The sequence below is a fragment of the Natrix helvetica genome (genome assembly GCF_964273705.1).
Source record: "Natrix helvetica genome assembly, chromosome: 1".
Lineage (NCBI taxonomy): Eukaryota > Metazoa > Chordata > Lepidosauria > Squamata > Natricidae > Natrix > Natrix helvetica.
In genome coordinates, this window is record NC_138548.1 from 334,083,791 (window position 1) to 334,109,767 (window position 25,977).

General features: G+C 44.3%; 1 protein-coding gene across 4 annotated transcripts in view; it reads right to left on the bottom strand.

Annotated features, from left to right (window-relative positions):
* ATXN7 (ataxin 7) overlaps positions 1-25,977 on the bottom strand; it is a 146,843-nt gene that overhangs the window by 91,571 nt on the left and 29,295 nt on the right. For 3 of the 4 annotated variants that reach the window (XM_081942794.1, XM_081942796.1, XM_081942793.1), the window contains exon 2: positions 18,137-18,223. The gene's annotated coding sequence lies outside the window, so the exon portion shown is untranslated. Of the gene's footprint in view, positions 1-11,558; positions 11,582-18,136; positions 18,224-25,977 lie in introns of those variants that run through there. The other variant, XM_081942795.1, reaches the window with a different exon arrangement.

Here is a 25,977-nt window from a genome sequence, read left to right on the forward strand (position 1 = left end):
AGGGTCACATCAGAGTTATGTTTAACCTTGGGGGGCTGGGGTGGGTGTGGTCATGGTGATGGTGGGCGTGGGCGTGGCCAGCATGACATCACTGATGTCGGGGGAGCCTGTGGTGGCCTGAGCACTTTGCCAGTGAAAACATACTCCCAAGCTCCGTTTTCCACTGTGACAGCCTCCTGCAATCCTCTGTCAGCGAAAGGACGTTGGTATTTACCTGATACGCCTCTTCTCATAATGGGGGAGGAGTATCCAGGATGGTTTGACCTTGACCTCTCTTGATTGGACTGAGTCAGATAAGCTCTTTTAGCCACACCTTGGTCACCAGGCTCCACCCAGTTATTGGCGAAGAACTATCCAACTCGCTGTGTCATCCACTCTAGACTTTATTTTAGTTTCAAACCTTTATTTATTACTTCAACAGAACATTTCAACAAATAACATAACAATTTTGCAACATACCCATATCAGGGAGGGGCTGGATACTCCTCCCCCACTATGAGAAGAGGCGTATCAGGTAAGTACCAATGCCCTTTCTCCATAGTGAGGGGAGGAGTATCCAGGATGGGACGTACCAAAGCCTACATGTCCCTAGGGAGGGTTACACATTTGAGTATATGCCCAAACTTATGCCTGGTGAGGCGTGTCCCCTGCCCTGTGAACAGCCTGCAACACCCTACGTCCGAATGAGGCTTCCGCAGAAGCAAAGCGGTCCAACTTGTAATTCCTCACGAATGGTGAGGGGGGAAACCCCATGGCTGCCCTACAAATCTCAGATAGTGAGGCCTGCATGGCCTAGGCTGCCGAAGTGGCCGTCCTTCGTGTAGAATGCGCTGTGATAGAGCTCTCTGTTTGCAGACCCTGTGCCTGATAGGCAGAAGCAATACAGGTTCTTAACCACCTGCCTATCGTGGTGGAAGTCACCTTGTTCCCCAAAGACCCCGGCTGGAAGGAAACAAATGGGACTTCTAACTTCCTGTTTGGCCTGGTTCTTCTGAGGTAATCCTCAGAGCCCTCCTCACGTCCAAGGTGTGCCACTTCCTCTCTAATGGGTGAGAAGGGTCCGGGCAGAAATTGGGCAATATCAGCTCCTGCAAGCGATGGAAGCAAGAGCACACCTTGGGTATGAAGGAGAGGTCCAACCTTAGCACTACCCTGTCCTGGTGGAACACGCCGAGATCTTCCCTGGTAGAAAGAGCCTGCAGTTCGGATATCCTCCTCGCAGAGATGATGGCCACCAAAAAGGCCACCTTAAGTGTCAGGAACTTCAGAGAGACAGTACGTAATGGTTCCTTTTGTAAGTCCCAGGAAGGGTACCTGTGCACCGTGGGTGGTTTAAGATTGGAGGCCGCCTTGAGGAACCGCCTGACCATCGGATGGTGAGTCAGTGTCTGAGATCTACCGCACAGGAGTACTGATGAAATGGCCAAGACCTGTCTCCTAATCTTGTTGGGAGCCAACCCTCTGTCCAGTCCCGGCTGAAGGAAGTCCAGAACTTGTTCAACAGTGGCCCGGACCAGATCGTGACCCCTAGAGATGCACCATGTTGAAAAAGCTCACCCTGTAGTGCCGTAAATATGCTCCATGGAGAGTCTGCGAGCTGCCTGGATAGTCTGTATAACCCTAGGGGAGAAGTGATCTTCCCTCAGGATGCTCCGCTCAAGCGCCAAGCGGTCAACTGGAGCCACTGAGGCTCCGGGTGTTCCAGCGACCCCTGACTGAGGGAGATCCTCTCCTGGGGGATCCTCCAGGGCCTGTCCACCAAGAGGGATTGGAGATCGGCAAACCAAGCCCTTCGGGCCCAGTGTATGACAATCACCAGCACCTCCGCCCCCTCCCGCAAGATTTTTTAGTATGACCCTGGGGATCAGGGGTAAGGGTGGATAGGCATAGAGGAGCCCCCGGGGCCATGAGCAGAGGAGAGCATCTACTCCCTCTGCCCCCCCCCCATGTCCGGTACCTGGAGTAAAACCTCGGGAGCTGGGAGTGGAGAGGGGTGGCGAATAGGTCGACCTCTGTGAAGCCGCTGGGGGAGATCATCAGTGGTTTTGGGGTGGAGTATCATCTGTACGCTGATGATACTCAGCTGTACATTTCCACCCCAAACCACCCCAATGAGGCTGTCGAGGTGATGACCCGGTTTTTGGAAGCCGTCGGGGTCTGGATGGGGGACAACAGACTCAAGCTCAACCCCTCCAAGACTGAGTGGCTATGGCTACCGGCACCTCGGTTCAGCCAGTTGACACCATCACTGGCCATAGGGGGCGAGCAATTGCCCCCTGTGGAACGGGCGCGCAATTTGGGCGTCCTCCTAGATGCCCGGCTGTCAATGGACGACCATGTGGCAGCCGTGGCAAGGGGGGCGTTCCACCAGGTTCGCCTGGTGCGCCAATTGCGCCCCCTACTGGACCGGGATGCCCTACGCACGGTCACTCATGTACTGGTGACGTCTCGGCTGCACTACTGCAACGCCCTCTACATGGGGCTTCCCTTGGGACGCGCCCGAAGACTGCAGCTAGTCCAGAACGCAGCCGCGCAGGCCATCATGGGGAGTACCAGGTACTCCCACGTAACACCTTTCCTGCGCGAGCTGCACTGGCTGCCTGTGGTCTTTCGGGTGCGTTTCAAGGTGTTAATTACCATCTTTAAAGCGCTCCATGGCACAGGACCTAGCTACTTGCGGGATCGCATCCTACCACATACTTCCCTGCGGCCAATTCGCTCTCACAGGGAGGGACTCCTCCTGGTGCCGTCCACTAAGCAATGCCAACGGGCGGCGCCTAGGAGTAGAGCCTTCTCTGTGATGGGCCCAACCCTCTGGAATGACCTCCCCCCCGATATCAGAATCACCACCGACTTCCGCTCCTTCCGACAAAAACTGAAGACTCACCTGTTTCGTTTAGGCGGCTTGGCCCATTCATAGTCTTATCTTACCTCCTGGCAGATATTTTTAACTGGGTATTTTTAGGGGTTATTTTTAAACATTGTTTTAATTGCTTTACTTTAGGTACAATTTTTACAGCCTCCTCTTTTAAGTATTTAGTATTTATTTATGTTTGTATTTATTCCCATGTATTTATGTGTTTTAATCTGACTGTACACCGCCCCGAGTCCCTTTTGGGAGAGGGGGCGGTATAAAAGTTTGAAATAAAGTAAAGTAAAGTTGTCAGGACAACTTATCATTAAAGTTCAAAGGATTTGTGAGGTCGGATCTGGACTAGCTGACCTCTTTCTCATTCAAGTTTCGTTTCCATGGAGAGCTTTCCACAAGGCTTTTACAACCACTTAAGGAGTAAGGCTTGGAATCTGCATCAGGTTTCTTTCTTTGTTAGGCCACATGTGTTTGGCCTTAACCACAGATCAGATTACATAGGTTGGGAAGGGGTGGGGTTGCTTTATCATGCGATTCCTGGATTCCTTCCCCTGGAGCTCAATTAGATGGAAACAAGGTCGATCTTGCTTTCAAACAAGGAGAGAGAAGAAACATGCTTTTCTAACTTTGCAGGATCTGCTTTTTCAGTGTATCAGAGAAGAACAAAAACAGGCTTTTCGGAGCAGATTGAATCAGCTAGGTGGTAGATGCTGCATTTCTCATGCAACTCTTGGCCCCTTTTTAACATATTTTCTTAATCACATCAGAGTCCTTCATATCAGGAGACATAATCAGCCTTTCTCACTGAAATGGGATGTTCCTCTTTGCTCCAAGAGGGGGGCTGGGGGAAATCCCGGCAGCTGATTTCAGTTAGACTGCAAACAGAGTTTGGGATTCAACTTCAATGTCCCTTTTACTCGAGGGGAGCTCAAAATAATCTCATCTTTACATTGTTCTGCCTCGGGTGGTTGCCCCACCCCCATACCTGCAGAAGTAGAAGGGAGGCTAGAGGAGAATGCCCTGTAGTGAGGGTGACTGCCATCCCTGGATAGAGCCCCAGATGCCTGAGGTATCAATGGGAATCCTCACTTGCTGGGAGGGATCCTCCTCTGTGATCGCATCAGGCTCCAGACCAGGGGAAGCCTTCTTGCTGATGGCCTTATGGCAGATGCGCCCTAGGGTTTTATGCCTCTGCCTTTCATATTTAGAGGAAGGTTTGGGAGGCTTGGAGCTGGAGCTTGCCTCTTTAGCCGCCTTGGAGGAGGTGTGCTTCATTTTGCTCTTTGCCTTGCTGCCCCCACCCTTAGATGGACATTCAGGAGTAATCTCTAACCTGATTGGAGACTCTTCTGCCCTTCCAGTGGGGTTGCCGGCTTTAGAAGTGAGGACTTGATTCCTGCCTATGTCCTCCGAGCTGCAGGAGGCCGCCATCTTGGGCCACGTGGGGACTCTCCTCCCCTTCTTTTCAAATGGAGCTGTGTGGCAAATACAACAGCCCTGCTGGTCAGGGCTTTGAAAAACCAGCTTGTGCTACTAAGAGCTGCCGCGCTCTCTTCTGTGGCCTCCTGCTATTAACAGCAGCTCGTTGAGATCCCGGACCACCCCCTCCTCCAGCTGCTTTCCTTTCTCTTCCTTAAAGGGAAAGTTTTTTCCTTAAAGGGAAGACCTTCTTTAAAGGGAAAGCCTCAACAGCAATCTGAGCCTCGTTGCCCTGTCTGGCCTTCTCCGGCTAGTCAGGCACTCAGAAAAGGATTGATTAGGGCCTGCATAAATCGTGATAGCAAGGTTGTCGGAACACAGGATGACAAAGCCCGAGGTGTCGAAGGGAATCCTCACCTGGAGGGAGGGGTCCTCTTCTGCAGCCCTGCCAGGTGAAGAGAAACCTGGTACTCTTTCCTCAGGTTCCAGGCCAGGGGAGTTCTTCCTGCTGCTGGCCTTGTGGCCGATGCGCTCCAAGGCTTGGTGCCTCTGCCTTTCATACTTGGAGCTAGGCTTGGGGAGTTTGGATCCACAGTCCACCTCTTTAGCCCCCTTGGTGAAGATATGCTTCCTTTTTGGCCTTTGCCTTGCATCCCCCGCCCTTGGCTGATGCCTCTGAGATGGTTTCTAACCTTTTTAAGGGCTCCTCAGTTCTCCAGTGGTTGCTGGCTGCAGAGCTGAGTGCTTGGCTCCTGCCAGCCTCCTCTGAGCTGCTGGGGGCTGCCATCTTGGACCATGTGGTTTCAAAATGGCTCCCGGCTCCAAATTCAAAAAGCTCCTCTTTGCTGGAGCATGTGGAAGCGGCTTGTGCCTTTGCAGGTTGCTGTGCAGCTTCCACTGCCACTGGGGACTCTCTCTCGCCTACCCCTGCCTCCCGCAACTCTTTCTGAGACTCTCCGACTCTCACCTTGTTCTCTAGCGATTGCTCCCAGAGTGGGCATTTTAAAATGTCGCGGTTTGTCACTCAATTCCTGAAGCGGTGGAGCGCTCTGGCGCTCCTTGGGCATTGCCCTTGCTGCAGAGGCCTCTGCGGAGCTCGCTTGCCTGTCTTTGGTGAGAGTCCTCACTTAGTGCCCTGGGTCTCGCTCTGTGACCTAGGCTGCGTGCCGCCTTAGCGGTTGCTGTGCGGGCTTTCTACCCCCGCTGGGGGTTTCCTCAGCCTCTATTGATTGATCAGGCAGTTTGGAGGCAACTTCGGTCGCTTTTGCAACAATTTAAAATTTTTCCTTTAAGTTTCTTCAGGATCTCAGGATGAACACAGCCGCCCATTGATGGACTGAGTCGATAACTGGGTGGAGTCTGGTGACCAAGGCGTGGCTAAAAGAACTTATCTGACTCAGTCCAATCAAGAGAGGTCAAGGTCAACCTATCCTGGATACTCCTCCCCTCACTATGGAGAAAACAGAGCTCAAGAGCGCCATAGTCAGCCCACCTGAGCTCCGTTTTCTCTGGCAGAGGCACCATGGTCCTTTTGCTGTTTTGCTGATTCCAAGGCGGCCCCTTAGGCCAGACCTAAGCATCCCACGGGCTGGATCCAGCGCCCAGGCCTTGAGTTTGACATCCCTGTCTATATGAAGGCAGAGTACAATATGGCAGATAACCAGTGTAAGTCTTATGGGTGAATTGTAGCAAACCATGAGTAACTAGCTACAACTTCAACCCCAAAATTGGAACTTTAATTAGGAAGGAAGCACTGCAGTGAAACAAAGAAAAAGACGACTATTTTTGAAATAAACTATGAGCATTATGCAAAATAAAATCAATCAAGATAACCGAAAGGTTCAGGACAGGTCCTCTCTGTCTCACCCTCAGAATAGGCATGTAACAAATGCATCTCATCAATTACAAAAAAAGTGAAGCAATGACAAATCTCTTCTGAAGAACCTTGCCAAGAAAACTGCAGGGACTTGGCTTGGCAGTCTCCAAGAATTGGACATGAGTGAACAGAAGTGGGGGGGGGGACCCTCATCGAGAGTGTCAGATACAGAAGGACAAGTTTTCAGAATCTGTCAATCAGTCACAGGCTCATTCATGAGGAAATGCTGTTAGAATATGTTAGAATATAGCAACCTGCCCCCTCTCTCTTTTTTAACTATTATTATATGCAGTCATTAGAAACAACTTGTCTTCATGTGGGGCTTGTAGAAATGTAACTGAATGATCATTGTGCATTTAAGTGGAAAGCAAATGTGAGAAATTGAGTTTTGATGTAATATTTAACAGTGTTTGTCAATGAATATTTCCTAAGAAGGATTTTTCAAGCCCTCTTGAGCCCTAATAAGATCATGCCCTCTACTGAGAAAACAGAGTATGCATAATACAAGAGAAAGAAAGCATCAAGAGAGCAAATGAAAGAAAGTAACTGTGTTAATTATCACAATATGAAATGAAAAAAAACTTATGCCCAATCACATCAGTGTTTTTTTTAAAGAAAAGCTCACTTTTTGATATATAATAAAATGCTACGTTATAGGAAATTAAACATTAAAACATATAATCAAAACCATAGCAATTAAAAAGTTCAGAGTAAATTAGGCAAGGTCCCATTTAAATACGCCAACTGAAAAATATACCTGACATCTATTTAATCACAGTTGTATTTAACAGAAGAGATTACCCAAGTACTTTCAAATTTCTGGTCCCTTCTTACCTCCTCAATAAGAAGAAAGTCTGACTGAATTCAATGGCATTTAGTTTTAAGTACCATAGGCATCTATAGGACTACACAGTACATTAACTAGCATTGGGCAGCTTATATAATGAGTCAGAAAACTCAAGTAGTTGTTTGGTAAGGTGCAGAACAACATGTTTATTTAACGTGATCCCTCTGTCGCTTCCTTCTTTTCAGTTTATATGTATTACGTTCAATCCTTTTTTTTAACCATCAAAGCTGTCCAAAATTCCACATTCTACAAAAATATCTCTCTCTTCAACTAGATGAATGGGGGGGGGGGGGAGGAAGGGGAGGACGATTGTTAAATCTAAATGATTTTAAAAGCCTAATACCTGTTAGTTTTTATCCCCTGCCTATTTAGATTTCACATTAGGCTGGCCATCACTACAGTACTACATGTCATGAATCAATCAGTATTCCAGCAGAGAGAGAAAAGAGCCCTCCGTTTCATCATTTCAGTGGTTAAAATTGCAGAGCACCAACTCATTGTGGAATAATGAGGATTCAGAAACAGATTTTTTTTATTGAGGTTGAAACTAGGAAACTAAATTCATATGTACACAGCACAAGGAGAAATAATCATATTGTTCGCCATTCCCATGAGTCACTCAAATTTTAAAGGGATTTGATTATCTGATAATCATTAAAACATGCTTTGTGATAGATTAAAATTAAGATATTAAGCATTAGAGAAATTGTAACTCTTTGAGCATTTTAAGTAGGGCAAGAGCTGCCGAATCCTGTATTAGTTGAAAAAATTAGATGCTGTATGGAAAGATACAAGCCCAGAGAGCCATGCCATAATCTGCTCCATGTATGCCCAAATATTATTAGAATTTTTCCCAACCTTGGCATCTGGATGACAGATGGAAGGGGAACAGCAACAAGAAGAAGGTCATGTCCTAATCACATGTATCCTAAAAATGGTTTCTCATCAATAAAACCACAGCCATCTCTAAGGCAAGTAGGGAACTACAGGCAAGGATGCCTGTAACAGGAAGACAAACCAACATGAAACATAACTGAGGCCACAGATTGATCCTGATTCAGTGGGATATCAGATAGACAAGAATTCACTATAGACACTTGATGGGGATGCTAGCTATGTTTGTTGAGATACTATAGTTGATAAATTGTGTAAAGGACAGCAACAAAAAGGATGCAGATGACCAGCTGTCTGCAAGGAGTATAACTCCTTCTATTCCCCACTGTCCTAATAGAGCTGAAGAAGCTTCTTGGACGAGAAGCAAAATGTCTTCAAAGAAAAAACAAGGAAGTCCAGTTGCCTCCGGAAAAAAGTACCTTTGGGACAACCATGACCTGGATGACTGAGAATCTCTACAGACTTTTAGCTATACAATTTGGGATGAACACCCTTAGAATGGTGGGGGAGTAGGAATGGATTTCCAGAGGGGGGAAAATGGCAAACTACAGGAACCAGGAGAACTACTCAGGTGACCCTGAGGACAGAGATAAACCTCCAAATGTTTCAATGACCCTCTAAAAGGATGCAAATGACCAGCTGTCTGCAAGGAGTAAAAACCCTTCCATTCCCCACTATCCTGTCAGAGCTGAAGAAGCTTCTTGGATAAGAAGTGAAATTTCTTCAAAGAAAAACAAGAAAGTCCAGTTGCCTCCAGCAAAAAGCACCTTTGGGTCAGCGACAGCAGTATTTATACTTTTATAAGAATGCTGCACTCTATAATAGCACCTTGTGCAGGAAATGCAGAAAGACATGGAATGGTGGTAGGTTAAAAAAACAACACCTAACAAATAAATTCATCTGGTGAAGACTTACTACAGTTCACATGAGATCAGGAAGTAGATCCTGGATAAAAAACATTGGTTAAGTGGCCAATGATCCCAAATCTTTTAAAATGTAGTCAACACAAGATAATTTTGTGTTATTGATCCCTTGCTGTCACAGGGATGGAATATGTAAATGAGAGAGAGTTGCCAGTAATTAAAGGAATGCAGATGCACTGGAACTAATACCAGAGGGATGGAACTGAAAGTCCTGACTTCAGTTTCTTCTTCTTCTTTTTTTTGAGGGGGGCGCGGGCGCTATGGCCTTCAAAATCAGAGAACATTTTATTTGTGCTTGTGGTGTGGTACCCAAGGATTGATGTCTTGGGTCTTCTTCAAGAGTGAAAGCTTAATGAAGAACAAAATCTTCAAAAACCTGGTAATAGTGGAGAAAAGGACAAAAGTTGCCCATTAAATGGATAAAAGTTGCCCAGATTATGCAGTAGAAATGGGTCCATGCTAACCATAGAGATAGTCTTTGGGACTAGAATTTCCATAATTAAGTGGTACGACTGCACTGGTTAGCAACAAGAATCCCTGTACTGTGGCTTCAGTCATTAACCGAATCCTACTGTTGTAGGACAAGACAAATTCCTGACAGCTTCCCACAAAAAGGCAGTTCCAGGCTGGTGGGCAGGTAAGTGGTTTTTGCTGATCAGGCAGGGGAGAACAAGGATGTTCAGAGGGAGGTAACAAAAGGATTAGGGAAGGTATGCGAGGGTGCAGTGCAGGTTGTGTGAGAATGTGAGAGTCGGGAGGTGCACAAGTGTGTGAGGGGAGGCACGAGAGGCACAGCGTGGGTCAGCGAGGGTTCTGGAACCACCATTCTTTCAATGCTTTCATTACTTCAAACAATCACTGAATAAACAGTCATAGATCATTTTCAGAGCTGGATAGTTGTTGAGTTATTTACCAAAACAAATATTGATACAATTACAGAAAAGAAAATTCAAAGAAACTGCTATGTGAGATAAAAAAGAAAGGAATTTACTGTAGCCCCACCTTTACATAGTGCATGCAATTTCTGCCAAAAGTTCCCAAAGCTTGTGAACTTTGTGGAACACAATGAAAAATTGGGAACTTTATGGAACACAATCGCATACAAAACCCATACATGTGAAACAGAGGTTATGATTTTAAAAAAAATCACTTAATTCTATCTTTCTTGTATAAATATATTCTGTTTTTAAACGTATTCCATCTTTAGATGGCCAGAACAGCATGCATATTCAATCTTAACTTTAGATCTACATTTCTATCATATTTGATAGAAAAAATATATTAAAACAAAGAAGCAAACACACACACACACACACAGAGAAAACCACTATTTCCTTTCCCACACAATTAGTTAAGAAACTTTATTACTGAAAATTCATTTAAGCAGATTCCAGAAAGATTTGTTTGATCTTATCTAATCTGATTTTAACAGCTACAGTCAAGATGCACTCTGTAATAAGAGATTTGCTGAAATGTTCACTATTCTTTTTCCCCTTTACCTGATTTAACCATTTTTTGCATATCTGAAATACAATGAACAATCTAACTTCCAGAATTAAATAATAAATAATTAATCATTATAGAAAATATATCATTTCATTATGTCAAAGATTTCATTTCAGCTGTCAAATAAAACTGTATAAAATTACCTTCTCTTATTTTTAAATGTTACTGAAAATATAAAACAACATCTATATTGCTGGTGTTTATCTGTTAAATTAGGAATTTAAAATTTCTCTTGGATGCAAGATCAACCCTAGGGCTCATATTAAGTGCTAAGGACTACATTCTAACAGTAGGAGAGATTTTCAGATTCATTTTGTCCTCTAAAATCTTCTATCCCTGGTACAAATGGGAGGCCATATTTTTGCTTCCTCTTGTACTTGGGCCCAATAATCATTTCTGGTTGTGCTGTGTTAATTACATGTGAATAATTGGTACTCTCATTTTCAACACTGTACTGTAAAGAATAGGTATCTGGAAGGTGGGAGATGAGGGATAGTGGCAAAATTTGTATGACACTACAAACTCTCATCCCAAACTTCTGCATGAGATGTAATAGAACAAATATGAAAGGGCTTTAGCTATATATGATGAAATAAACAGAGATCTATAAAAACCGTAACCCATTCTTGTTAGTGGACAGAGGTGTCCGTTTTTCTCTCATTTGCTTAGTCAACTGCCCAACTAAAGAGGTAGTTGAGTCATTATAAAGACCTTCAGTTACTTTAAAATACTATCTATGCACTGTACTTGAATAATAACAAAGGCTGCTAATAATAGAGAAATAATATGGAATCAATAAAATAATGCATTCAGTAAAATGCAAGAGTGGTAAAATTTACCTTGTACGAAAATGTACACCCAATACTAGGTTTTAATTTAATGTAATATACATTTTCTGCTCAACTCTTGGGAATTTATTATAAATTTATTATGATACAGGAAAAACGACTTTTGAAGGTAGTTTTCTGAGTCACAGTTTCTAAAGATATTTTTCTTCACACACACACACAAATACTGCACTCCTCACACTCAATATATTATATAAAGAGCAGAAAAGGAATAAGAAACAGTAAGACAAAAATTAAGACTAGTTAAGAAAAAGAAAATATAGCTAAAGCTATTTCATTCATTGCATCTCTTCATCTCTTTCTATCCTTTCATCTACCAACTCATTCCAACATCTCTGCATTTTCTTTGCCTCTTTTCATATTAACTATTCCTTACCTCCTTCACTATATTCTATGTGATTATCCTTTTCTCAGTATACATTCTATGCTGTGTCTTTCTCCTGCTCACTTTTCTAGCATCTGTACAATAATGATCAATTTCCTATTCTACAGCTGTTCATTTCACCATTCCACCCAACATAATTTCTCATACATTCCACTAGCATACATTCCATACATTTTTCACTCTTTTCCTAATAGCTTCCATATTCTTATGTCTACTCTTCATCCTTTCCATTAAGAAATTAATCTAATAGAAGAGCATTGTCAATCGAATCTCCAGCATAGGGCTCAGGTTTGCTGCATGCTTGCTATTGGCTGCCGTAGTAATGGGGAGGGGGCACATGGTATTTGGATTGGGGAAGTGAGCCGGTGAGGTGAAGTCCCATGTGGATTGATTTGTTCTCAAGAACTATTGCCCTGCTGAGTGGAGTTGTTTACACCTACTAAGGCCAACCGTCCTAGGACTCCAGATGGGTGAAATACCTGATGATGAGCTTCACACAACATCATACTGGAGGTTGATTGGACCCTCAGTGCTGGACCCTGGAGGGAAGGGCTTGGGGAAACTTTCAATCTGTAACTTTTGCATGTTTTGAGTCAGATCCTGCCTTGCTTTCGCTGCTATCATTTCAAACTCAGTAAAAGTACCTCTTCTCTATCTCAATGGAGTTGGGGGTTTTATTTCTTAGGTTTTGAATGGAGGTTGAACTGTGGAGTCATTGGTGCTCTCTGAGCTTAATTGATTGCTTGTAGCTGTTTCCGTTACCCAACTAGATAACATCAACATCAGTGCTATTGAGTATGGGTTTCACTGTTTATATACAGTAGCTAGTATTAATAGGGGTATGGTTTTCTCCTCAATAGTTCCTTGATTAGAGTATTATTTTATGTTTAACAGCTTGTCTGATGTTAATCCTACTTGACTGCTGGCTGCTAAAGGGGATATGTCTTGGTCTTTTTGTTTCCTTCTTAGAAAACAAAAGTTGCCTCTTACAGCACTGTATGTTGTAGATGACTCTAGAGAAATGAATCTAACAAAAATGTAACACATTTTACTGGATAATGTTGAAATTGATCTGAAAGTGGATTTAAAAAGGACTGATTATAATAATGATGTGGAAAAAGATGGTACATTGAATGTACAAATGAAACCAACTGATGTCTTCATAATTAAAAGAGATGCACAAGTAACAAATCTTTTTATATTAACAAGAGTGATGTGGATAACCTACCTATATTGGGGCTAAAGAAGAACTTGCTACTGTGTTTCCCCGAAAATATGACATGTCCTCATAATACAGCCATGCCACATTTTTCTGGTGGGCAAAAATATAAGCCCCCCTCTCATATAAGCCCCCTGGACAACCCCCCCACCTCCGGCCAGGCAGAACGCTGCTCACCAATCTAGCAGTATCCCGAAGGTGCCGCCAAACCGTGGAAAAAGCCAGGCTGGGATGGTGGCGGCACCCTGGCTCCGCAATGAGAGCTGGGCCATGCATTGGGAGGTGGGTGAGCAGGAGTGGAACAGCCGCTCGCGCAACCCCCCCTCTCCAGCCATGCAGAGCACCATTCACTGACATTTGGAGGGCGCCAAGCCACAGGAGCCGGACAGCGGAGAACAGGCGCTCACATGGCTTGGCGATACCCCTAGGTCAATGAATAGTGCTGTGTCCGGCTGCAAAGGGGGTTTGCCAGGTGGCTGCTTGTGAGCGTGGTTGCTTCATGGCTGTTGTGCTGCGCTGCTGCAACAGCGCAACACAGCCATTCGCCCATGAGCCTGTGCCCGGCTCTTTGGGAGACGGCTTGCAAGAGAGCAGCCACCCAGAAACTCCAAAACAATAAACCCTCCCCCATAATAAAGCCCAAGCCATATTTTGTAGGTAAAAAGAAAATAAGACCCTGTCTTATTTTCAGGGAAACACAGTAAATATTTGAAGAATGTTGTGCAAAGGGACTAAAGGAGTCAAAAGAAATTCTAGGACATTATTTGAAGCATGCAGCTACCATCAATTTAGGAATTCTTAATCACATATACAACAATCTGGATGCCACTAGGTTATGCTTTTTCATAAACATTTTATAATCTTTTTTCATAAATAAATTATATTTTCATGCCCCTACTTAGCAATTCCACTCCAATATGATTCCAACTTCATTCAAACCAATCACATTCTTTTCCTTTATCTTAGTTTTCATATGCACGCATGTTACTTCTTTCATCATTTTTTTTTAATTAATTCTTATTCTTCATATGTTCTTCTCACATTTCAAGTTCATAATCTTCCATATTCTGTGGTTATCAAGATGTGGATTCACAGATATTGACTTCCACCCATCCATCATGGTTCTGGTCAACTACTGCATACATCTGTGAGTATATATGGTTAAACTAGTTTGAACTATATTTCAATTTTCTGTGCGTATGATTCATTTAATTTCTTTTTCTTATTGCATCTCATTCCTTTTCTGTGCTCAGTATATAACTGGTTTCCCTAAAAGGGAACAGCGCGCTAAGTATGTATGTTGCACTTAATCATTTGACTGAATGACTGAAAGACAAGGTATAAGATTTCAGACTAAATATATCTGGTTCAGATTTTATTATGCAGTTTATTCATCACAAGAGTATTAAACTCAGAAGGTATGCAAGCTTCAGTAATAGTTTAATTTCAGGGAGAGAAAGCACAGCTATGAATCCTTTTAAGTATTTGCCTAACCAATCATTTCTGAGAAGGGAGAGCAAGCGTTTTTATGTTAGCTGAGTAACTTCTCTGATTCTGTAATGGTAACAGGATAAACTACAAAATGCTCTTTTTTTTAAAGGAGAAAGGATTTTAGATAAACAGCAATACTATCAAAAGATGCTACTGAAACCTTAACTGATTTGTAGATCGTAAGTACCAGAATCACATGTTTCCAGCAACATTACATTTCATCACAAAAAGACACGCTTGCTATGGAGATGAACGTTGGAGACAATTTGTCATGTGTATAAGCAATCTGAGAATGTCCTGCATTGCTTGGGATAGAAAATAATTCCTTCCAGATCATGCCTTTGCTGCACAGAGAATAGCATTATAATATCACCAAAATTAGATTGTCTCAAATGCTGACAACCTACATCCTGAAAGCGCTAGTTAGTCCAAAAAGATGTCACTAACTTGCAACTTTCAATGTAGCTGAAGGGTCTTTTAGTTTTTTTTCCCCATGGCATAGTGGCTACCTCATATTTCATATGGCCTCTTCTCATTTAGCTCCTTCTCTCTGGAATTGACACTCCCTTGAACTACATTTGAAATCTGATTTCACAAAGTTAAAAAGGGTCCTTTTCTTTTTTCACAAAGAAACTGGAAGAATTGGACTTTTCAGTTGTACTCAACAAGCAATTTATATTATCGTAGAGATGATGTTCATTGAGCTGACTGCTTTATTTATATACACATTTCCTATATCATCACTGTAGTCCTTAGCTTATTGTGGCAATTGGGGCTGGAATTGCTGTTGCTCCGCGACTTGGTTGTTAAACATGAATATCATATGATCGTGTTGTTAGCAATGGCAAATTCCAGCAGTCCAGATTGCTGTCATTAAGTAAGGACTGCATGAATTGTTAAGTGAAGACCTCACATGACTATGATGTCTGACTTCCCGCCGGCTTCCCCATTGACTACTTGTAGGAAGCCAGTAGGGAACAATGGAAATCACAAGAGTTGTCAATAAAGCTGCAACCTTGACATGGGTGTATGGCAGCGGTTCTCAAATAGTGGGGCGCGCCCCCCTGGGGGGGTGCGAGGCTCCGTAAAGGGGGGCGCGAAGGCTCCCTTTCCATCTGGGTGCAACGGCGGCGGCGGCGTGGGCGAGGCATAATATAACCCGCCTGGAAGTGGCAGCACTTCGGACTGTGGATTTTCATTGGAGCCGCGGGCTGGAGCTGTGCAAGAAGCCTGCTCGGGCGGGGGTGGGAGGGAGGGAAGCATGGCTGTCCCAGGCTTCCCTCCCTTCCCCCCCCCCAGCCCAAGCAGACTTTTTGCACAGCTCCAGCCCGCGGCTCTGATGAGTCTCTGAGCAGTCCCCAGCGCTGCCACTTCAAGCCGGGATATATTCTGCCATGCCCTCGGCGGCGTCTTTATGCAAGTAGCTCGCCTCCCCGCCAGCAGCTCCACCGCCAGCATTCCGTCTGGAAGCGGAAGCGCAACAGCCGCTGTTGGGGAAGGGACAAAGGGGCGGCGGTCGCCCGATCTTGCCACCGCCACCCCTTCGCCCCTGGTAACGGCGACTGTTGTGCTGCTGCTTCCAGCTGGGATGCTGGAGGAGCTGCTGGCAGGGAGGGAGGGAAGAAGGGGAGGAGGGAGTAAGGATAGACAAGTAAGAGGGAAAGAGGAAAGAAGGCAAGCAGGCAGGAAGGAGGCAGAAGGAAGGAGGGAAGAATGGAACTGGAAGGGAGGCAGGGAAGGAGGGAGGGAGAAAGGAAGGATAGGAGGATAGGGAAAGAGGAAAGAAGGCAGGCAGGCAGGGGGAAAGAGGAAGGAGGGAACTGGAAGGGAGGCAGGGAGGAAGGGAAGGAGGAAGGGAGGGTGGAAGGAAGGATAGACAAGTAAGAGGGAAAGAGGAAAGAAGGCAAGCAGGCAGGAAGGAGGCAGAAGGAAGGAGGGAAGAATGGAACTGGAAGGGAGGCAGGGAAGGAGGGAGGGAGAAAGGAAGGATAGGAGGATAGGGAAAGAGGAAAGAAGGCAGGCAGGCAGAAGGGAGGGAGGTGCAAGGAAGGAAGGAAGCATAGATAAGCAGGAGGGAAAGAAGGCAGGCAGGCAGGGGGAAAGAGGAAGGAGGGAACTGGAAGGGAGGCAGGAAGGAAGGGAAGGAGGAAGGGAGGGTGGAAGGAAGGATAGACAAGTAAGAGGGAAAGAGGAAAGAAAGCATTTGACTACGGTGGGAGACGAGGAAAGACCGGTGTGCTATGTTATGCAGAGGTGTACTTATAACAATTTTATAGACAAATTATACTATTTACAGTCGCGCGGGGGGGGGGGGGGAAATGTTTTCTTCTTCCTAGGGGGGGCATGACAGAAAATAATTGAGAAGCACTGGTGTATGGGAAGATAGGAGAAGAACAGAGGAGATATGTCTTAAGTATCTTAAGCCACCATCACACAGAGTAAAACAATTGAATAAAAGAAGGTGTTTTTCCTTCAGAAGCAGTGGACGGTCCAAAAGAGAGGAGAATAAGTGTGGAGGCCCAGCAAGACAAAGTACAATGTAAAAAAAGATCCAAGAACTCAACATGCTGGCCATTAAGGGAAACAGAAGAAATATCAGAGAGAAGGGAATATCAGAAAGAACAAGCTGAAGAAAGAAATAGTAGTAATAGTATAAACTATAAACCTTAGTTTATAGATAATTGTAGTAGAGTAATAGGTACTAGAGTAATAGGTAATATTAACAGAATATATTGAATGATAATAGTATATAATAGAATCTTCAGAGTAATAGTAATTGAAGAGAATATAGAGTAATAGCAATTGCCATAGTAATAGAATAGTGATAGCAATAGAAAAGAATATAGGAAGCACACTTATATCACATTGCTATGTTTGTTTTTATACCCCTCACGCCAGAACTCCAATCCTCACAGGTGTTATAAAGAAACCATCTGTCTAGAATTCACTGCTTTTGTCTCTCTCCTGAGCCTGGGTTAATCCAATTGGGCATGGTTTTTTTAAAAAAGGACTTGTGACAGGAACGCTGCGGCACGACTGTGAGCAGGCTGTGACGGCCAAAACTATGAGGACCCGCATTCAGCCATGTTGCAACTTTGAATAGTCATTGAATGAATATCCACAACTCAAAGAATACCTGCACTGCATTTAGATATAAACACATACCAACCCTCCCACTTAAAAATACCAAATGTTTACTATGTTTTTACTTGGATTTCGGACCCTTTCTAGAAAAGTTTATTCATCTTAAGGCTTATAGGGTAAAGTAAAAATATACTATATAAGTCTCAACATAAGATTAATAAAGTTCTGTTTCAAGATGATAAGAATTCATGACATTAATTTAGCTAATTTTTAGAAGACACCAGGGGGCTATACAAAATGGTTTGGGAGTTGCACATGGCCCTATATGGCCTCAGTTTATGCATGCATCCCTGGTTTATTAATTCAAATGTTCACAACACATGCATTCCTGGTTTATTAATTTAAAATAATTGCAAAAAATGTTTGCAAAAATGTTTACAAACTTTTCTGAAAAGTAAGACAAAACAGCAGTTTATTCCTGTCATAAGGGAATGACATATTCCTGTTTAATGTGCTCAATCTCGCCTTTTCTTTGAATAATATATGCAACTCTGTCTTCTTTAAAAAAAGGGGAGAAGAGGGTATAATGTTCCCTTACAGGAAAAAAAATTCTTATGCAACAAATATCATTATTTCATTAGCAGATCACTGGTCTGTTATTGGACAAAAGATGTAATAACAACACGGTCCAAAATCTACTTTCTCTTAATATTAGCATGTTTTCTAACGTGTACATGTGTATGAGTGAATGCGTTGATTAGTTGGGTTACAATACCTTAAAATCTGATAAAAATCAGGTTGATATATCAATTGATCATCATCTGCCTGGATTGTGGAAGTTTCCTTTTACAGCTGATTAAATCTGCAATGGAATACATAATCAAATCACTATTACAGTAATAAGATTTTGCCCTCAGCAAAATAATGCAGGTTATACAATACTAATAAATCTCCAGCTTATTAAAACCCGACTGCTTAAACTTAACCATCATAAAGCTTTTTTACTTGCAAAATAAGTTTAAATTATATGAAAAGTATATTCAAATCTTATGTAGGGAGAACAGAATCTACTTCAGGATCTTGTTAAAGACAATAATAATAATAATATTCTTGAGCCCCAGCTGCTAAAATACTACTACCAACAAATCTTGCACAAGTTCATATTTTTATTTTCTTGGCATTGATAACAGAATGTTATCAAACTCCCAACAGAGTAGCATCTGGGGGGGGGGGCAGGCAAGAGGGGGTCAGAATGATGAAAAGGACATCACAATTCAAGCAGTGTCCCTTGTGATGCCGAATGCATGCCCAAAGGGGGCCGAACCTGTGCCACCATACCACCTTGTTGCTTTTCAACATTCAAAGCGGACAGATCTTGAAAAACCTACTGGCTCAACATATAGTAAAAACAATATGAAACATTTTAAGTTATACTAATAGCTTGATATCAACAATAATCTCAGTGTTTTTTTGGGAATGAGCCACCTATAGAGCAAACTCAAAAGCATAGATTCTGAGCAATCACTCACTATTTGATTTCTCCATCTGATATTTTTTTCTCTTTGTAATTGTAAACACAGATATCCACACTTCTTTCTTCTCTCCTAACAGTCAATAACAGTTTATTTATTTAGAAAATGTATACAGCTATTCTGCTAAGTAAATAACTGGGCGCTTCACAATTAAAAAAAGATTTAAAAAATAACATATACAGATTCAAAAAATATAATAAATACAAAATTCAAAAGCTGACCTAATCTTCAGTCACAAATTAATCAAATCAGGTTCCACTACCAACCTGGTACTTAAGCCTAAGGGAAAAAACTATTTTTTAACTGACACATTATTGTCAGTAGCAGATTCATCTCCATCAATATAATTTTTCTTTCAGTTTCAGATAATATTAAAACACAGACAGAAATATTAATTCTATAATTTGTATGCCCATATTGTAGTTTGGGTTCTTAATTAAACTATCTGAATATAAAAATCCAAACTGCAAAAATGCACATAGGAATATTAAGCAGTGATTTCATTTTTAAAAAATCCTTAATTTACGAAATTTCCAAAAAGTAATTGAATGCTTATATAATTTAATATTCAACATTATGTGTATTTTAGAAAAGCTGTTTAAGTTGCATAACAAACTATGTACAGAAAAATTAAAGTTAAAATTTAAATTTATTAACTAAATTTTGCTTAATTAGATAAATTGCCCAGCTCATTTTTTTTTCAGTTCAGAAATTATTAGAGTTAATAATGTGAAAAGCTTCATAAAAGACATAAGAAAACCAGCTATTAAAAATAAAGGTGTACACGAGTAAAGGTTAATATTTCAAAACTCAAGAATAGACTGCCAAAAGCACAAGTTGAATAAAATGTAAAATACAACTGCACACAACCAACAGGAGGAGCTAATGTTTACAAAGCACATGGATTTTACAAATCTACAAAGTCTATTGTTAAAAAACAAAACACAGAAGATGGGGATTTTCATTTATTCCTAAATATTTCTTAACAGTTCTCTAATGCTTCACTATTATGAAGCGTTCATATTTCTGTTCAATATTAATTTACTAACAACCCCCCCCCAAAAAAAACCCCCCCCACACCCCCAAACAAACAGAAGGAAAATATAATTTCAGTGTTAGTAATTTAGGTGCCACAGCACTAACCTTAAAAAAAGACAGTTGTTCATTTACAGGTACAATGTCACATCGCTATGCACAATGTAAACAAAAGACAGTGGCATGCACCCCAGGCTAAGGATGTCAGCATTTTTCAAACACCTTTCTGGCTGTTGCATTTTATAGTGATGCAATTTGACCTACATTTCAGTGGCCAAAGACAGAGGGAGATAGAGAAAAGGAGATAGAAAAGGCAGCAGCGGTGGTGTTGGTGGTGGTAGCTGTGGGTAGGAAGGTGTGTGTGAGACACACACACACAGAGTGAGAGACAGACAAGTTGACAGTGGGGAAGAGACTGAAATTGTTTATCCACCAATCCACTAACTGGGATTTTAACTGATGCTACAAAGGATGTAAAGTGGGAGCAGATATCTTTTTAAACAGTTTAAATGATAAAAAAAATATTATATTTACATAATGTCACAAATATAACACTACAGAATGTAGAAAGTGTAAAATAAGGTCAGGGTATTTGATTTGGAGACAAACGTTAATGCCATCACTAAACCAAGGAGAAGCCTAGAATAAATGTTGTAATGTGGGGTTCTTGCCAACTTTTCACATATGTTATCATTAATACCTTGCATAATTCAAATCTTGTTACTGGCAAATTTTATTTTGCTTGCATAGAAATATGTTCACTTCTCAATAGAGTTGGAGATAGCATCCACTTATGGGTTAACCCTGTCCGTTCTCTGATTAGACTGAGTCTGATTACTAATTAATTAGCCACCTATATAACCCGTCCCTGTGAGTAACTCCACCCAGCTTTCGACTCAGTCCACTCTGGGCAGTCGTGTTATCCAGTGTTTCCAGTATTTGAGCGAATCTCTCTTTATTGACTCTCAATTTGGCAGTGAGCTAATTGCGGAAAAAAAGAGTGGGCTGGTGATATCAGAGCCATCCTAAGTGGCCAGCAGGAGCCTTGGGACTCTTGGAGAGAGGCTCATTGAGGCAATTCTACCCAGCCTCGAGCCGCAGGTGTGAGGGGGAGGGGGAGTTGCGCGCTGACAAGCCAGCTCTAAATCTCCATACCGCGCGCTACGATCCCCGGGACATTATCCCCCACCTGCTGTGTGCAGCTGATTGCGCAGCGTGCTTGAGCGGATGCAGGGCACATGACAGCGTTGCCCCCAACGTCTCCAGGCCAGATCGCAGGTAGGAACTGTCACAACTCCGGGAAACGTCACTCCGATGCCGCGGGGAGACAAACGGTCCCCTTAAACTGCTTTCGTGCCTTGCAGGCTGTAATTAAGGGTGTGCACGACTGCATTGGCCTGAGGGAACTCTCAGAAGCCTAGAAAGAGCGCCAGTGGCCATTTTGAAAAGGAAAAATTTTGCGTGGTCGCCATTTTGAAAAATAACAGTCGTTCCAATGGCAGACAGCAACGTGTCAGACCATCCTGCCGTGGAAAGAGACGGTCAGGGGGGGTTGCTGTTAGTAGCTGGAGGGCACGATCCCCCAGCCTTGCCTGCCTCGTCCCAGGGCAGAAGTACAACTAAGCCACATGATAAGTGCTCTAAGGACTCTAAATCATCCAGCAAGGGCTCCAAATCTAAAAAGACCTCTAAGTCGGGAGACAAAGAGACTACCCCACCCCAGACCAAAACTGGGCCTCATCACCATTCTTCCACTTCCAAATCAGTCCGCAGTCCTCCTTTGCAGTTGGATCCTGGGCCTGGCCCATTTAGCCCAATGCTATCTATTAATACTTCAGGGGTCTTGGGGCAATCTGTACCACCAGCCCCTATGAAGCCTCACCTACCTAGCAGACATGTGGAGGCCACATTTACGCCCAAGGCTGCCAGCCTCCACCCTGAGTACCCGACCCCCACCATGCCACTGGACTACCAGTCCTTCATTGCAGAGGCCATTAAACAGGGGATTGCGGCTGGGTTGCAGCAACAATGAGTGCCGCTGACACCACCACCGACTGCCCCGGTTCGCGCCCACACTGACCTTGTGCCCAAACTGGGGGCAGACCAGTCACCTCAGCACCCATATTGCAGTCGATCCCTGGCCTCAGAGGAAGGGAAGATCAGGGAGGCCGAGCTGTCTGAGGAATAGGGGGCAAGCTGAGACAAGCTGGTTGCCTTGAGCCTCTTTCCACCGGCCCTGCTCAAACCTCTGCTTTCCCAGGCAATCACTGCAGCTGATATGAAGGGACAGGTAGAGGCTACCTCAACCTCTGGAGCCACCAAGTCAGTCAGCACATGGTTTACAGAGCATAAATTGGAGACGGACACCATCCCTGCTCCCCAGTTGTTTATGGACACCATTCAGAGACAATGGGCTGCACCAACATCAGGCCCAGCCCCGTCCAGCTCAGACAGGCACTTTTATAATATGGCAGAGGGCCTTGACAAACTGTTGCTATGGCCGACGATAGATGTCCCGATTTCGGCCCTTCCCTCTAACACTACGTTACCCGCGTCCCAGGAGGAGGTTCTAAAACCCGAGAAGGCTGACCAAACTCTTCAGGGGGGCCACCAAGCAGCCATTTGGGCAGTCCGGGCTTCAGCGGCAGCTTCCTTTTTCTCTTGCTCTAGCCCAGTGTTTCTCAAATAGTGGGGCGCGCCTCCCGGGGGGGCGCGAGGCTCCATAAAGGGGGGCTCATTTGACCTCGGCAAACACTGTCACAAGCTTCCATGTGTGCCCGGGCCGGATCGGCGCAGGCAGGTTGGTAAAAGGAGTTAACCGTGAGAGGGCGGGGAGAATGGGGACGCGATCCTCGTCCGATTCAAGGAGTCGAGCACCGCTCGGTTGGAGGCAAGGCGGGCGGGGAAGCCGTTTGGGGCAAAAGGCGAAAAAAAGAGACCTTGCCTGCCCCAGATCTAAGAGCAGGGGAAGGTGGGGTCAGACCCCCACCTGCTTTTCCTGCGCCTTCCCAACACCAGCCTCGCGTCTTCTTCTCTCAGTGCTGGCTCGTCCCCTTTCGAGGCGGCAATGGGGAGCCCAGCGGAACCCAAACTTAGCAGCAGGTCCAGCGGGGCAGGTTGGCAAGCGCCCCCTTGGCGTTGCCGTCCGGCCGTCCGGAGAAAGGCCGTGACTCAGCACTTGGGGGAGACACACCCACCCGCGCACCCCATTTTCCCATATTGACAGCCAGCGGGAGAGAGTTTGCAAAGAGCTTGGGGGGGTTGTTTTCGCCGCCCTCCCCCCTTTGCGCCTCTCCCTCTCGGTCACTGCCCGGTACAGTTTCGTTGATCGTGTGGAGTGGGCGAAGCAGGCACCCGGGTGAGTGGGGAGGGGCGCGGCGTGCGTCTCGCCTTGCCGTGGGTGGGTGGGGAGAAATCTGGGGATGCTCAAAGAAGGCTCCTCTGCCTGATCCGGGCCTTCTTCCTTCCCAGAAGTGCAGTCTGGGTTTTGGATTGTTGAGTGGTATTTTCAGGCTCCATAAAGCTTCCACTGCTGACTTCCTCATGTCAAAAGAACAAGAGAGCTTTTATTTTTGTTTGCCAACTGACAACCAGACATGGTAGGAAAGATGAGAGAGGCTGACCTGTTTCTTCACCAAACTAGCTTTGTGATTCATGAGTTCATTTTCACTTGACACTGAAAGCCATAAGAGCAGAGCCCAGGGCTAGATCTGGTGACCTTCCTATAACTTCTCACAGCCCGATGCCTGGTAGGACTACCCATCCTATCTTTCTGAACACCTTCATTAGAGGGTTGGTGGACTGGAACAAGCTATTCTTTCTCTAACGGTTATTAGATCCAGACATCACCTCTGATTAAAAAATCAGCTCAAATTATTTTATATATTTTTGTTTTGCAGGTTAAAGTTTTTTTTAAATATTGTGTTCCTTAAATCCTGTGCTCCTTTAAATCTTTTCTGCTACAGTTAATAAAGCTATTCTTTGTCGTAAATTGATCCACATTTCTTTCTTTTTTTATTCTCTTATACGTTAATAAGGATACAGTGTTATGCAGAAGTGTACTTATAACAATTTTATAGACAAATGATACTATTTACAGTCGCGCGGGGGCTGCGAAATGTTTTCTTCTTCCTAGGTGGGGCATGACAGAAAATAATTGAGCAGCACTGCTCTAGCCTGTGTTGGTTGCAGCAGCTGCAGGAGAGCATCCCGGCCGGGGATTCCAGGGCACACCAGGACCTGAATAAGATCATAGCTGCGGTGCAGTTTTCGGCTGATGCCACCCTGAGTGCCACCATATTCGCTTCTTGGGCCATGGCATCATCCGTGATCTCCCGCAGGCTCCTGTGGCTGCACCCGTGGCAAACTGACCTCCGGCACAAGTGGCGTTTGGCTTCTGAGCCATACAAAGGGGGGGGGACCTGTTTGGGGATTCCCTCACACCACTCCTAGTAGAGGGAAAAGATAAGCGTAAGGTTTTACCCACAAATTACAAGAAAGGGCTGTATCGCCCGGGACCCTACCCCAGACGACAGGGGGCTATACAACAGGATTATGGGGGCTCCTTTAGGAGTTAGGATTATGGTGCCTCCACTTTTAGGCAGCAAGGTGGTTTTGGACAATGCCAAAGGCAACAATCGTACCACCAGCAGTGAGGCAATCAGTCCAAGCGGCCCTTTCGTGGCAGGGAGAACCAGTTCTACCGCAGGCCCTGAGCCGCCTCACGATCGATTCTCCATTGGCGGGCGGTTAATACATTTTGCGGAAATGTGGGAGGCCACCACTTCCAACTGTTGGGTCATCACTACAGTTAGGGCAGGTTTGGCCCTTGAGTTCCTTTCGTTCCCTTCACATTTTTTCATTAGGTCCCCAGTCTCTGGTAATAGACAGCGGCAGCTCTTAATGAGCTTGGCCATACGACATCTTTTAGACATTGAGGCCATCCAACCGGTGCCGGTCGACCAACGTTTTTCTGGTTTTTATTCTGTGTTATTTGTTATCCCCAAGTCCTTGGGGGGTTGGAGGGCTATTTTGGATTTGAAGTTTCTTCATAAATACTTGAAATACAGACGGTTTAAAATGCACTCCTTGCAGTCAATTTTAGAAGGGGTGCAACAGGGTGACTATCTCACCTCTATCAACTTGACAAAGGCATATTTGCATATACCTATCCTCCAGGACCACCGTTGTTTGCTCTGTTTTTGCTATAACTGTCATTATCAATACAAAGCCCTACCCTTTGGCCTCTCATCTGCCCCTCGGGCTTTCACTAAGGTTTTGGCTGCCCTGACGGCACATTTGAGAACAGTGCCCATCAGGATTATGTCTTATCTAGATTCTCTTGGTATTGTCATGCTCTAGGAATAAGGCCATGAAGGACCTTGACACCACTATTCAAGTCCTCCAATCCCATGGTTTTTCCATCAACAGGAACAAGATCACTTTGTACCTACCACTCGCATTTTGCACCTGGGGGCTTGAATTGACACAGAGGCAACCCAGGTGTTCCTCTCTGAGGAGAGACAGGACAGTCTCCGCCAATTAGTGTCTCAGGTGGAGAGGGAAAGGAAGGTTTTACTGGCTTCTTTGTCTAAATTACTGGGGAAGATGGTTTCGGCCATCTCAATTGTCCCTTGGGCCAGACTACACACCAGGGAATTGCAATGGCTCCTACTGCCCTTCCAAAGGGAACGGAGGAGCAGTTCTCTAGCTAGGGTTACCTTGCCTAGCAAGGTACGTCACTCCTTGCATTGGTGGAGGTCCCCTGCGATCAAAAGAGGGTGTCATTTCGGGGTAGAGGACAGGATCACGATCACAACTGATGCGAGTCTCCGAGGTTGGGGCACCCACCTTGACGCACATTTTGCACAGGGCAGGTGGACAGAGGAGGAAGATACCTTGAGTATTAACCTCCTCAAGCTTAGAGCCATCTGTCTTGCCCTCCTCCACTTTTTTTTTAAACAAAGTTTTATTGGTTTTTTAATATTTTACAAAGGGAAAAGGTATGGGAAAGGTTACAAATTTTGGCAGCCGCGAAATGTGGTAGGTG